Genomic DNA, 11,384 nt, shown 5'->3' with positions numbered 1-11,384 from the left:
AGTCAAAGAACCTATATGCTTTGCTATTAATTGCATACCCAATAAAAACACATTCATAGGCTCTACTAGCTAATTTAATCATTTTTGGATCAGGAATATGAACATAAGCCAAACAACCCCAGGCTCTAAAATAAGACAAGTTTGGTTGTCAATTTTTCAATATCTCATATGGTGAAATTTTGCTTTTAGATTTAGGAACTCTATTAAGATCATAGCAAACAATTAATAAAATTTTACCTCACCAATGAGATGCAGCACCAGAATTCAACAAAATAGCCACAACAGATTCAGTAAAAGTTCTATTTTTTCTTTCAGCTTTACCGTTCATTTCAGGTGAATATGGTGCAGTTTTTTCGTGTACGACGCCATGTGAATTATAAAACTCAATAAACATGCTTGAATCATATTTAGTTCCTCTATCACTACGAAACCTTTTAATTTTCTTCTTGAATTGATTTTCAATTTCAGTCACAAATAATTTGAACATGTCTAGAGCATCACTTTTATTTTTCATTAAGTACACATAAGTAAAGTTAGAACAATCATCAATAAAAGTAATGAAATAACGTTTACCATTCCTCGTTAACATTCCATCAAGTTCACATATATCATAATGAATTAAATCTACAGGCTCAGATTCTCTAGTAATTGATTTATGTGGTGTCTTAGATATTTTTGCTTGACTACAAAAATCTCATTTTTCAAAATCATTTTATGACATTTTAGGAATTAAACCAATGTTACTCATGTTCTTAATAATGCGCTTATTAACATGACAAAGTCTAGCATGCCAAACATTAAAATCACACAACATATAAGTAGAATGAGAAACTTTATTAAATCCAACATTTAATTTTAACATGCCATTAGCAGCATAACCCTTCCAAAAAAAAAATACCATTCTTAGTGATGGTGTACAAATCAGCCCCAATAGTTTCTGTAAACCCAACCTTATTAAGCAGAAAACCAGAAACCATATTCTTTCTCATCTTAAGAGTATGCATTACATCTTTCAGTAATAAAGTCTTTCCTGAGGTGAACTTAAGCTCCACATTCCCAATCCCAGCAACAATAGTGGTGTGGGAATCTCCCAACAACACATTCTTATCATCAGCGGCAGTGTATGTTTTAAACATAGCACGATCATAGCAGACACGATGAGAAGTGCCAGTGTCTACCCACCACTCATCTGATCCACCAATAAGGTTGATCTCAGAAATCATAGCTGTAAAAGCTTCTTCAATCAAGTTAGCCTACAGAGCAGTGCTTGGCTTGTTCCTACACTTGCGTGCCATATGACTTGGCTTGTTACAGTTGTAACAAAGGAAGTGTCCAGAGTCATTCTGTTTAGGTGGAGGCTGCTGCCTTCCATGTTGGTTCCTGTTATGGTTCCAACTCTGATTGTTATTTTGAGGAGTGTTCTGGTTGTTGCGATTGGAATTTGAATTCGAGTTGCGATTCTTATTCTTAATTTTTTTTTGTTATTAGGCTTCAGAACCGCAGGTGTGGACTTCTTGGGGTTGTTGTTTGAAACAACAAGCACCTCTTCAATTTGGTCTTGTTTCCTTGCTTCCTCCTCAACACAATGGCGGGTGATCAAATTCTCTAAGGAAAATTCCTTAGTCTTATGCCTGAGTACATTTTTAAAATCCTTCCAGGAAGGAGGTAATTTGTCAATTAAAACAACAACTTGAAACTGTTCATCAAGATTCATACCTTCTAAGATAATCTCATGCGCGATTTTCTGAATTTCGTGAGATTGGGCTTCCGCAGAATTATCGTCCACCATTTGATACTTCAGGTGGCGACTGACAATGCATTTTTTAGTTCCCACCTCCTCTGGATCATAGTTCTTTTGCAATGCCTCCCAAATTTCCTTTCATGACTTCTCTGAATTATAATAATCATAGAGGTCATCAGATAAACCGTTAAGAATAAAATTCTTACAAAGAAAGTCATTTTCATCCCAGGAGTCTAATTCCTTCTGATGCTTCTCGCGTTCAGTCTCTTTGTCCTTGTCAGTCGAAGGTTTAGAGACAACCGACTTCATAACAAAGAGGACAAACGCAACCTTCTTCATGGTCAGATAAAACATCATCTTTTGTTTCCAACACTTAAAATGAAAACCCTCAAAATAAAATTGATTGTTAATAACAGTAACGTCTTAAAATTGTTATTTCAGAATTGAGATAAAATATGGAACGAATTACCAATAGAAATTTCTGGCTGAGTCACAGATTATGTCGCTCTCTTTAAGACGTTTCGCGGCTCTGCCCTAAGTGTGCACAATAGCCTATCAACCACGTCGTCCCCATGATAAAATAACCACTGTATACGAAACCCTTTTTGCACCGAAAGGAGTCGCTCTTGTACACCCTAAAAATTGCTTTGAGAAAATTCAATTTTAGAAGAGAAATTTTTTTTTTCTGTAAAAGAGATGTGCTCTCTCGTTATTCTGATCCGGCTTATGTAGAGAAGTTGATCAAAAATAAAACGGTAAGAGAATTTGACTAATTCGTGGGAGGAATCATGGTCATACGCAGTTAAAACGGATCACGTTTACTACCTCTAATAAAATGTTTTAAAATTAATCAATTAATAAATAATATTTATTTTATTAAATAATTTTTCAATAAAAAATAAAGTGTGACACCACACCCGGCTCAGCTCGGCACGGTCAGACGGACGGCGGCGGTGCGCACGCGCGTGTGGTGGTCAAGTGTATGAGTCCTCACCCATGCGCACACAAATGGGTGCCCTTTGGAGCCCAAACCAAATTCTCAAAGTTTTGTATTATATACCCTTATGAAAAAGTATTATTATCCCATGTGAGACTCTTTCCACTATCACACACTTAACACTTCTCTATTTTACAAAATTCACACAACGTTCCAGCAATAACTATCTAATCATATATTAGAGACAATTTAAAAAAATTACATGGACCAAAACACGAGTACAAATAAAATCCATTACTTGAAGGCATCCTAAGAGCACTTGCAGTTGATAGCTAAATACGTAAAATATAAATATATATTTATAGGCGACCCATTTTGTGTTCTTGAAAAAAAAACGGAATACATTCAGTTATACGGAGTGAGTGAGTCTCACGCACTTTATTAATTTTTTAATTGTGTTGAAACCGGCTGGTGAAGGTTTTGTTGATCGGTTGGGTTTTGTTTTATATTTTGTTAAAAATGTAAAATTTTAAAGTAAAAATGTGACAGCATTATAAGACGTAAGTACAACAGATGGTGGGTCCTAGAGTCAGTGGGGAGAACATTATTGTCTTAACGCACATACATTTATGGGCTGGAGATTTGTAAAATTTTTAAAGTACATAATAATACGTACTATGAACGTTGAGTAATACAAATGAGTACATCAATATGAATGTTGAAGTACATTGAGAGTTTTGAGAACATTCACAAAATGAATCAAACGCATGCAGATGACATTTTTTTATATGAATTTTTGTTGAATATAATATTGGAGTAGAGATAATTTAAGGCGAAATGATTTTATATAACTTAAAATTTAAAATAATAAGTTGTAAATAATTTTTTGGGTTTTAATTTTTTTTCTTATAAGAAGCATGATGTTATTAGGTTGTTAGATTGTAATTTTTAAGATTAATTTCAGAGAATTTTTATTTATTTATAAAAAATAAAGATAAATTTAATTTGGACCTAAGGTTATAATGTGCCACAAAGTTACCAATATTCTTAACTAATGTACTTAAAGATAAGGAAATATATAAAATACAAACTGAAGCAGTCCTTAGAGTTATAGCATAAGAAGCAGTAATAGTATAGAGAAGAACTAGTAATAGAAGAAGTCATTGTTGTGTTCACTCTTGTGGATCAGGGACGTATGCGTCTGTGAAATCAGAGTGTGGGTCGACTGCAGGGTGAACATGAGGATTGTTAGCTTCTGGGTCCTGAGTTGCATTGTATTGATCTTTTTTTGGGCACCTACGGAAGTCATGGCTGGTGGATCGACATATTCGACAATGTTTTTGCCTTCATGGGACTCCCTCTCGCTCCCACGGAGTTGGATTACTTGTGCCTTTGGTTCTGACCACTTCGAGGTCTCTAAGAATGTTGGGGTTGTCATTATATCTACCTAGTCGTGGTGTCTTGCCTTCGAGATTGGAGTTCAACTCGAACTCCTCTTTGAATTTTTTTATGAGGTGTGAAATTTCTTCCTTGGCTTGGTAGTACGAATTTGGTAATTCGGAAGCATAAAAATTCATGGTGTATGTTTGTAAATTAAGGGATCCATACTTGGCCATCTCGAAGAGGTTTTCTTGTTATGATGTTGCATGGATAAATTGAAGGTGTACATTTAGCTTGACATCTTTGCTCCATCGCTTCTTGAGAAGGGAATTTGAGATTCTCCTAATGCTTAATCTTTTCATGGTAGCCCATAAATGTCTACATGGGTAGCCTTGACTCTCAAACAACATGCAACTATAGTGTAGGCAATTTTGATATTGAGAATAATGAACTGTGTATTGTAACTCAGGTTGTTGGAATTTCCCAATGATGAAGATCTTCCACTCTTCATCTTCTTTCTCACCAAGGACAAAATAACTATTCTCCATGTAAATTTGTACATCAACTTTGTGTTGGTATTAAAAGTGTAAATTAGAGTTACGCAGCAGATGAGTTCTTTACAAAAATTCAGTAATACCATCCAAGATCATACATATAGAGATATATTAAATCACATACAAATATATTAGAGATTACCTCTTGTAGCCTATCAAGAATCTACGAATCTTTCTGTATAAATCAACGATCTTCCTATCTAGATTCTGAAAGTTCACACTTTGATGTTTCAGACCAATCATCAAACACACAAGGATGTGTGTGGGCACATATGATTCAAAATGTTGATTTAGAACTCTCTAGATGTACTCAACACGTGAGATCTAGAGAGGTTTGATTGAGAGAAGTTGTATTGAATAGTTTTTCAAGTTTAGGAAAAATTATCACTTTCTTTTTGAGAGAGAGAGAGAGTGATAATCTAAACTTTTTAATCGCTTAAAACAACTTATTCCTGAAAGTATCGCTCTTTCAATTTTATAAAGATAATTAACTTAATTAATTAATCTTTATTTTATTACATTAAAATCGACCAATTATAACCTATTTAATTTAAATCATATTTAAAGAATAATTAAATAATTGATTAAACAAATCATTTTGAAATTTAAAATTCAAATTCCAGGGATACAAATATCCATGTGTGTGGCGCTCTCCCTAATTTTCTCATTTGTTTGTTTAATCAATATGTAAGAGAATATATTTATCCCAAAATAAATATCAGTTAATTAAAATTAACTTTATCTTAAAATGTCAGTATTAAATAAATATCTTTTTATAAATAAGATAATTATTAATCTCTCCCTCTCTTTATATTAATCCAAACATGATTAATATTTATTTTACATATAGTTTTTCAAAATAAAAACTATATAGTTAAATAATTAAATAATTCATAATTAATAAATTGCCCATAATTATCACATAATTATTTCCTTGCCCTAAAAAACTAATTCCTTTGCAATTAAGTCATTCTCTCTACAAATCTTTATTTTGACATCCTTACCCTTGACAGTGTAGGACAAAGGTGATCTGGGGACCATGTACCTATAATACGAAGCTCCAATAAACTAGATTATTAATTAAACTCTTTAATCTAATAATCTTATTTATTAATTCCATGATTACTCCACTATAAATATGGCATTGCACTCTCAGTATTTAGAGAATTATATTTACAAAGTTTTCTCTTGTAGTCCATTGATATAATAAATAATATAGTTCTGTCCTCCATTTATTGGTTTGTTAATTAGAGCCGGTCAAGATTGCCATTTTACCCTTCTAATTACCTCTTGATACTTAAGTACCATTAATTCACTAGCAAATAACTAATCTATAATCAAATTATAGATTTGAACTCAATAACTATTCACTTCCAGAATTAATCCTTAAGGGAACCAATATTTGATATGTCAGGAAAGTATGGATTCCATTATTGTAAATCATATTCCCAACCATTCATGATATTGAATCTCCAAAACAAAAGTCATTAGCCTCATTATACTAAGAAACCTGAACGAGTATTTCCTCAACCATACCGCTTCCTCAATTACTTCACAAGCCGCTATATACTCGACTTCTATAGTTGAATCTGCTATACTTGATTGTTTAATACTTCTCCAAACTACATCTCCTCCACCAAGAGTGAATACTGACCCAGATGTCGACTTACAACTATCTTTGTCTGATTGGAAATCAGAATCAGTGTATCAAGTAGGGTTTAACTCATCCCTAGAATATACAAGTATATAATCTCTCGTTCTCCTAAAATACTTGAGAATGTGCATTACTGCAATCTAGTGTTCCAAACCAGGATTTGATTGATAACGACTCACAATCCCCACTCCATAGCATATGTCAGGCCTATACACAACATAGCATACATAAGACTCCCATGTCCTCTTCCTCCTGAGGTGTCTTTGGACATTGTTCTTTGGAAATAGTAATTCCATGTCTGGTCGGTAACAGACTTTTCTTGGAATTCTCCATTAAGAACCTTTTAAGCACCTTATCTATATAATTAGCTTGAGAAAATTCCAAGATCGTGTTCTTCCCATCCCTTAGGTTTTGGATTCCCAGAACATAGCTCGCCTTGGCCAAATCTTTCACTTTGGAACTTTTTGGCTAACCAATTATTTGTGTTTGACAGTGTCTCTACATTGTTTCCAATGAGGAGAATGTCATCCACATAAAGAACTAGGAAAACCACCACTTTTCCTTTGATATATTTATATACACATGCTTCATCAACATTCTATTTGAAGCCATATGTTTTAATCATTTCATCAAAGGTGATTTTCCAAGATCTAGATGCTTGCTTTAATCCATAAATGGATTTCACCAACTTACACACCTTTTGATCTTCCTCATTTTTGATGAACCCTTCTGATTTCACCATATAGATACTTTCATCAAGATAGCCATTAAGGAAGGCTATCTTGACGTCCATATGCCATATCTCATAATCATACGTGGCAGCTATGGATAAGAGGATGCGAATGGATTTCATCATGGCCACAAGAGAAAATGTTTCTTCATAATCAACACATTCTCTCTGAGTGTAACCTTTGGGTACTAGCCTAGCTTTGAAAGTCTCCATTTTTCCATCTACACCTTTTTTCTTCTTGTATATCCATTTGCACCCAATGGGCCTGATATCTTCAGGTGGGTCTACAAGTTCTCAGATAGAATTGGAATACATAGATTCTATTTCTTTGTTCTTGGCTTCTTGGCATTTCCTCTTTTCAGGATCATCCATAGCCTCTTTGAAGGTTAACGGATTGTCCTTATCTGTATCAGAAACAAGGACATGTGCTTCATGTTCGTAGCGAACAGGTTGTTCACAATCCTCCTATTACGACGATGTTGCACTGGGGTTTTCTTTTTAGGAATAATGGGTTCCTCGGTTTGTCGTTTATCATTTAATGATGACGATGAAGGTGATGGAATCTTATCATCTGTGAGTTCCTCCAATACTACTTTGCTATGAGGTTTATAGTTATTCATATAGTCGTGTTCAAGGAAGGTCACATTTGTTGAAACAAATACCTTTTGGTCCTTGGGACTATAGAAGTAACTGCCTCTTGTTTCTGGAGCGTAGCCCACAAAAAATGCACACTTCAGACCTCGAATCAAATTTCCCTAATTTAGGTCTAAGAACATGAGCAGGACAGCCCCGAATGTGAAAAATGGTGCAAATTAGGTTTGTTTCCATTTCACAGTTCCAGTGGCGTTTTACTTATGGTATTATATGGGACCACATTTAAAATGTAAGTCACTGTTTGAAGTGCATATCCCCAAAATGAGAGAGGAAGTGAAGTGTAGCTCAACATAGACCTGATCATGTCCAACGGGGTCTTGCTTCTTCTTTTTGAAACACCTTTTGGCTATGATGTTCCAGGTGCTGTGAGTGGGGATAGAATACCATGCTCCAGCATGAAATCTTTGAATTCTAAATTCAAATGTTCACCACCTCGATCTGATCGAAGTATTTTAAGAGTCTTACCTAATTTCTTCTCAACCTTAGCTTTGAATTCTTGAAACTGACCAAAAGTTTCAAATTTCCTAAGAATTAGATAAGTATGACTATATCTTGAGTAATCGTCAATAAAGGTGACGAAGTACTCATACCTACCTCTTGCTTATACATTGATTGGACCATAGACATCGTTGTGTACAAGCTCCAAAGGTTCTTTAGCTCTATTTCCTTTCGTTGAGAAAAGACATTTGGTCATTTTGCCTTCTAGACAAGATTCACAAATCGGAAGAGTTCCAACTCTTAGTTCTCTCAAAGGTCCATCTTTTGTTAACCAGTTTATTCTGTCTAGTCCTATACTAAGATGCCAAAGATATGTGTCATCCTCATTTGAAACTTTTTGTCTTTTGTTTCCTTTCGGTTAAGCTACTTTAAATAATTCTGAGTTATTTAGCGTTTGTTCAATAAATGAAAGCGTTAAAGTCCGAATATTCATTTGTATGTCTAAAGAAAAATTAAGAATAATCAAATTATAAATAAAATATTCTAAAGTCAATACATGCAATAAAATTCAAAATTCTAAAAGAAACAAACTAAAACATTGTTCAAACAACAATAAAATTTTCTTTTAATAAAAACTAAAGAACTTTAACAATAAAAGGAATTTCTTCAACTCTTTCTCTCTCTTTGACTTCATGAACATCATCAGCAACCTTTCCAATTATATTCATAGAAGAATAAACATTGTTAGTGGACCCTAAGTGTAAAATTCAGGATGACATATATTTTCCCACTTAGTTATAAGAATGAATAAATCATATTTACCTTTCTTATTCTTTATAATTTTAGCGATTATTTCACGCTTGGCCGATATGATTTCATTCTCATAAAACCACTTATCATATATGTGTCCATATGTAGCATGGATGGCCTCCCATATATCATATGCAGATTTAATGTTTTGTAGAGTATTTTTAGTCTCTATATTTACAGATTGAAGCAAATAATACCTTGCCATATGATTTATTTTCAACCATTTGGCGTACTCAAACTAATCATTCACTGAAGCTTCTATTTGTGGTTCTTGAATTGGTGGTAATGATGGGGTGTCGTATGCCGTATCAAATTTAAATGTTTCTTTTATCAATAACTTATACCAGCTACTTCAGTAGAGTGGTAAATAAGGGTCGAACCCACGAGGACTATGATCAAATTATTATTTGTTATCCCTAAAAAATCTAGGGGTGATGTTGCGAATGAGAAAGAGGCACGTGGCATCACAAATCGGGAAAAATGACGAAGTATTGAAAAAAGACCGATGAGCAAAAAAGATTGGTCCAAGACCAATAGAGAAGTCGACCAAGCCAAAACCCCCTAGGGGTGGTCGGCCTGACCCCAACCCTGAGGGGTGGTCGACCCAAGCATGCCCAAGAACCCCTCGGGGTGGTCAGCCCACCCTATCCTTCATAAGGTGGTTGGCCTACACTCCCAAAGACACTTCACGGGGTAAAACTCACGCTCGTTCAAATTGAGATCAACAGGCCTAGCACCCAGAAGATCACAGGCCTAGCACCCAGAGGACCAACAGGCCTAGCCCCCAAGCTCTAAAGGTCCGTTGAGCCTAGCACCTAAGATTCATAGACCAATTAAGACTTAGCGTTTTCTCAAAGGTCTCAATCGTGCATTATCGACCACGATCCAGAGAAGACAACGGGAAGACCCATGATCTCATAATCATGGGAAGGTGGACACGTATCTCCACTCCCAATGATCGTGTACCAAACCATGATCCTACTCTTACTAATCATGTAAACAGCCCCGTGTACTATAAATAAAGGACCTAGGGCTTCATTTCGGGGGATCTCTTTTTTTGGACTTTTTGGATCGATATTTTGGGCAAATTTGTGACGACTGAAATCTGATTTTATCTTTGTAATTATCTATCAAGCGATTCAATACAAAATACTAAGTGGATTAGGTTATTACTGTTCAGAAGAACAGGGTCGAACCATTATAAATTCCTGTGTGTTTTGTTTAGATATTTGTACTCTGTCATATATTATATTCATTCTGTTCAAAAGGAGTCGTATATTGTACATACGACCATTGGATAATTTCACAGGTCAACATTTTGGTGCTTTCATTGAGAGTGCGAAATCAAGAAACACACTTTCATCAGTTTTACGATGCCTCCAAAATTCAGTCAGACAAAGAAGACGACTCGCAGGGATTCCACCACTCAGGATCCCATCGATCCCGTTAACGAACCTCAGGTAGAGGTTGGAGACCAACCTAATGCAGAAGATCCACAATATGCTCACCAGGAGAAGATGGCGCAATTTATGGTGAGGCAGGAGGCCTTTGCTGCAGAAATTTCCCTCCAGAGGGCGACTATGGAACAAAAACAATGAGAGATATATGAGCAGGTCCAGAGGATGATCCAGAGGGAGTAGGTTGTTGACCGGAGGGACCAGGAGACTGTTGTGACCCTTGAGGCAACTACCCAGTTAGCCTCAACTAACACAGAAGCCGTTGCTCAGGCAGTGAGGGAGGCTCAGGCCAAAGCAGTAGGGGTGCGAGACAGTAGTAACAGGGAGTCCCAGGGGAGGAGTCGAACCTCAAGGATGCTCTCAGAGCCACTTTCCCAGAGACAGGATGAAGAGGCATAGTCCAAGAATGCCTCCTCCATAACTAAGAAGAATAACACTTCATCTCGTAGTAAGAGTGTTGCCAACCCGAAGGCCCTCTCTTAGAGGGACAGATGAAACAACGCAGGAGATGAGGGTTTAACATTTGAGAGGCGTGACAGGAATGGGAATGGCCACTAAAAGTCTCAAAGTCACATAGGAGGAGAGGCTCGGGGGCAAGGGCAAGGCGAACCTACCACCCGTACACCCTCAGTCTCGCAAGGGAAAGGAACCGATGAGCAACACCAATATCGTGTTCGATAGGCTAGGGAAAGATACACAACCTCAGGATCCGAGGGAGGTCATTAACAGGAGGACTAGCGCTCAGGAAGGGGTACCAGGGACATCTACCCCACCTGGAGCAACAATCCCACCAACAGTGCAAGCTCAAATAGATGCACTCGTCATGGCTGTCCAGGGTCTAACAAAGAAACCTTCCGATATTGAGCTGCCTCATAGAAGTGGGAGTCCCTTCAGTGCTAATATCCAAGCTGCTCAACCACCATTGAAATACAAGACCCCAAAACTCCCAACATACACTAGGAAGGAGGACCTAGTACGACACATTGGAAAGTTCAAGGATCAGATGAAGTTACTCGCCGTGGAGCATGA

Source organism: Humulus lupulus, chromosome 2, assembly GCF_963169125.1.
Source record: "Humulus lupulus chromosome 2, drHumLupu1.1, whole genome shotgun sequence".
NCBI classification, from domain to species: domain Eukaryota; kingdom Viridiplantae; phylum Streptophyta; class Magnoliopsida; order Rosales; family Cannabaceae; genus Humulus; species Humulus lupulus.
The sequence above is the reverse complement of the archived record's forward strand: the minus strand, read 5'-3'. Positions refer to the sequence as shown.